A 4,022-nucleotide genomic window follows, 5' to 3' on the forward strand; every position below is an offset into this window, starting at 1 on the left:
GTGTGTGCGTGTGGGGGGGGAGGGGTCGGTGTGTGCGTGTCGGGGGGAGGGGTCGGTGTGTGCGTGTGGGGGGGGAGGGGTCGGTGTGTGCGTGTGGGGGGGGAGGGGTCGGTGTGTGCGTGAGGGGGGGGGAGGGGTCGGTGTGTGCGTGTGGGGGGGAGGGGTCGGTGTGTGCGTGTGGGGGGGGAGGGGTCGGTGTGTGCGTGTGGGGGGGGAGGGGTCGGTGTGTGCGTGTGGGGGGGGAGGGGTCGGTGTGTGCGTGTGGGGGGGGAGGGGTCGGTGTGTGCGTGAGGGGGGGGAGGGGTCGGTGTGTGCGCGTGTGGGGGGGGAGGGGTCGGTGTGTGCGTGTGGGGGGGAGGGGTCGGTGTGTGCGTGAGGGGGGAGGGGTCGGTGTGTGCGTGTGGGGGGAGGGGTCGGTGTGTGTGTGTGGAGGGGGGAGGGTCGGTGTGTGGGTTGGGGGGGGGAGGGGTCGGTGTGGGTGGAGGGGGAGGGGTCGGTGTGTGTGGGGGGGAGGGGTCGGTGTGTGTGTGTGTGGGGGGGTGGGGGGTGTGTGTGGGGGGGGAGGGGTCGGTGCGGTTGGGGGGGAGGGGTCGTGTGTGCGTGTGGGGGGGAGGGGTCGGTGTGTGCGGGGGGAGGGGTCGGTGTGTGCGTGTGGGGGGGAGGGGTCGGTGTGTGCGTGTGGGGGGGGGAGGGGTCGGTGTGTGCGTGTGGGGGGTGAGGGGTCGGTGCGTGTGGGGGGGAGGGGTCGGTGTGTGCGGGTGGGGGGGAGGGGTCGGTGTGTGCGTGTGGGGGGGAGGGGTCGGTGTGTTCGTGGGGGGGGGTCGGTGTGTGTGGGGGGGAGGGGTCGGTGTGTGCGGGTGGGGGGGAGGGGTCGGTGTGTGCGGGTGGGGGGGAGGGGTCGGTGTGTGCGGGTGGGGGGGGAGGGGTCGGTGTGTGCGTGGGGGGGGGAGGGGTCGGTGTGTGTGGGGGGGAGGGGTCGGTGTGTGTGGGGGGGAGGGGTCGGTGTGTGTGTGTGGGGGGGTGGGGGGTGTGTGTGGGGGGGTGAGGGGTCGGTGTGTGTGGGGGGTTGAGGGGTTGGTGTGTGTGTGTGGGGGGGAGGGGTCGGTTTGGGGGGGGGAGGGGTCGGTGTGTGTGGGGGGGAGGGGTCGGTGCGGTTGGGGGGGAGGGGTCATGTGTGCGTGTGGGGGGGAGGGGTCGGTGTGTGCGTGTGGGGGGGGAGGGGTCGGTGTGTGCGTGTCGGGGGGAGGGGTCGGTGTGTGCGTGTGGGGGGGGAGGGGTCGGTGTGTGCGTGTGGGGGGGGAGGGGTCGGTGTGTGCGTGTGGGGGGGGAGGGGTCGGTGTGTGCGTGTGGGGGGGGAGGGGTCGGTGTGTGCGTGAGGGGGGGGAGGGGTCGGTGTGTGCGTGTGGGGGGGGAGGGGTCGGTGTGTGCGTGTGGGGGGGAGGGGTCGGTGTGTGCGTGAGGGGGGAGGGGTCGGTGTGTGCGTGTGGGGGGAGGGGTCGGTGTGTGTGTGTGGAGGGGGGAGGGGTCGGTGTGTGGGTTGGGGGGGGAGGGGTCGGTGTGGGTGGAGGGGGAGGGGTCGGTGTGTGTGGGGGGGAGGGGTCGGTGTGTGTGTGTGGGGGGGTGGGGGGGTGTGTGTGGGGGGGGAGGGGTCGGTGCGGTTGGGGGGGAGGGGTCGTGTGTGCGTGTGGGGGGGAGGGGTCGGTGTGTGCGGGGGGAGGGGTCGGTGTGTGCGTGTGGGGGGGAGGGGTCTGTGCGTGTGGGGGGGAGGGGTCGGTGCGTGTGGGGGGGAGGGGTCGGTGTGTGCGGGTGGGGGGGAGGGGTCGGTGTGTGCGTGTGGGGGGGAGGGGTCGGTGTGTTCGTGGGGGGGGGTCGGTGTGTGTGGGGGGGAGGGGTCGGTGTGTGCGGGTGGGGGGGAGGGGTCGGTGTGTGCGGGTGGGGGGGAGGGGTCGGTGTGTGCGGGTGGGGGGGGAGGGGTCGGTGTGTGCGTGGGGGGGGGAGGGGTCGGTGTGTGTGGGGGGGAGTGGTCGGTGTGTGTGTGTGGGGGGGTGGGGGGTGTGTGTGGGGGGGTGAGGGGTCGGTGTGTGTGGGGGGTTGAGGGGTTGGTGTGTGTGTGGGGGGGGGAGGGGTCGGTTTGTGGGGGGGGAGGGGTCGGTGTGTGTGTGGGGGAGGGGTCGGTGCGGTTGGGGGAGAGGGGTCATGTGTGCGTGTGGGGGGGAGGGGTCGGTGTGTGCGTGTGGGGGGGGAGGGGTCGGTGTGTGCGTGTGGGGGGGAGGGGTCGGTGTGTGCGTGTGGGGGGGAGGGGTCGGTGTGTGCGTGTGGGGGGGGAGGGGTCGGTGTGTGCGTGTGGGGGGGGAGGGGTCGGTGTGTGCGTGTGGGGGGGAGGGGTCGGTGTGTGCGTGTGGGGGGGGAGGGGTCGGTGTGTGCGTGTGGGGGGGAGGGGTCGGTGTGTGCGTGAGGGGGGAGGGGTCGGTGTGTGCGTGTGGGGGGAGGGGTCGGTGTGTGTGTGTGGAGGGGGGAGGGGTCGGTGTGTGGGTTGGGGGGGGAGGGGTCGGTGTGGGTGGAGGGGGGAGGGGTCGGTGTGTGTGGGGGGGGAGGGGTCGGTGTGTGCGTGTGGGGGGGAGGGGTCGGTGTGTGCGTGTGGGGGGGAGGGGTCGGTGTGTGCGTGTGGAGGGGGGGGAGGGGTCGGTGTGTGTGGGGGGGAGGGGTCGGTGTGTGTGGGTGGGGGGGAGGGGTCGGTGTGTGTGGGTGGGTGGGGGTCGGTGTGTGTGGGTGGGGGGTGAGGGGTCGGTGTGGGTGGAGGGGGGAGGGGTCGGTGGGTGGAGTGGGGAGGGGTCGGTGTGTGCGTGTGAGGGGGAGGGGTCGGTGTGGGTGGAGGGGGGAGGGGTCGGTGTGTGTGGGGGGGGAGGGGTCGGTGTGTGCGTGTGGGGGGGAGGGGTCGGTGTGTGCATGTGGGGGGGAGGGGTCGGTGTGTGCGTGTGGAGGGGGGGGAGGGGTCGGTGTGTGTGGGGGGGAGGGGTCGGTGTGTGTGGGTGGGGGGGAGGGGTCGGTGTGTGTGGGTGGGTGGGGGTCGGTGTGTGTGGGTGGGGGGTGAGGGGTCGGTGTGGGTGGAGGGGGGAGGGGTCGGTGGGTGGAGTGGGGAGGGGTCGGTGTGTGCGTGTGGGGGGGAGGGGTCGGTGTGTGTGCGTGTGGGGGGGAGGGGTCGGTGTGTGCGTGTGGAGGGGGGGAGGGGTCGGTGTGTTGGGGGGGGAGGGGTCGGTGTGTGCGTGTGGGTGGGGAGGGGTCGGTGCGGGTGGGGGGGGAGGGGTCGGTGCGGGTGGGGGGGAGGGGTCGGTGCGGTTGGGGGGGAGGGGTCGGTGTTTGCGGGTGAGGGGGAGGGGTCGGTGTGTGCGGGGGGAGGGGTCGTTGTGTGTGGGGGGGGAGGGGTCGGTGTGTGTGGGTGGGTGGGGAGGGTCGGTGTGGGTGGAGGGGGGAGGGGTCGGTGTGTGTGGGTGGGGGGGGAGGGGTCGGTGTGTGCGGGGGGAGGGGTCGGTGTGTGCGAGTGGGGGGGGAGGGATCGGTGTGTGTGGGGGGGAGGGGTCGGTGTGTGCGTGTGGGTGGGGAGGGGTCGGTGCGGGTGGGGGGGGAGGGGTCGGTGCGGGTGGGGGGGGAGGGGTCGGTGCGGTTGGGGGGGAGGGGTCGGTGTGTGCGTGGGGGGGGAGGGGTCGGTGTGTGTGGGGGGGAGGGGTCGGTGTGTGTGGGTGGGGGGGAGGGGTCGGTGTGGGTGGAGGGGGGAGGGGTCGGTGTGTGTGGGTGGGGGGGAGGGGTCGGTGCGGGTGGGGGGGGAGGGGTTGGTGCGTGTGGGGGGGAGGGGTCGGTGTGTGCGTGTGGGGGGGAGGGGTCGGTGTGTGCGTGTGGGGGGAGGGGTCGGTGTGTGTGGGGGGGGCAGGGGTCGGTGTGGGTGGAGGGGTGAGGGGTCGGGGTGGGGGGGGATGGGTCGGTGTGTGCGTGTGGGGGGGAGGGGTCGGTGTGTGCGTGTGGAGGGG

The sequence above is a fragment of the Chiloscyllium punctatum genome, chromosome 8, assembly GCF_047496795.1.
Source record: "Chiloscyllium punctatum isolate Juve2018m chromosome 8, sChiPun1.3, whole genome shotgun sequence".
NCBI classification, from domain to species: Eukaryota; Metazoa; Chordata; class Chondrichthyes; order Orectolobiformes; family Hemiscylliidae; genus Chiloscyllium; species Chiloscyllium punctatum.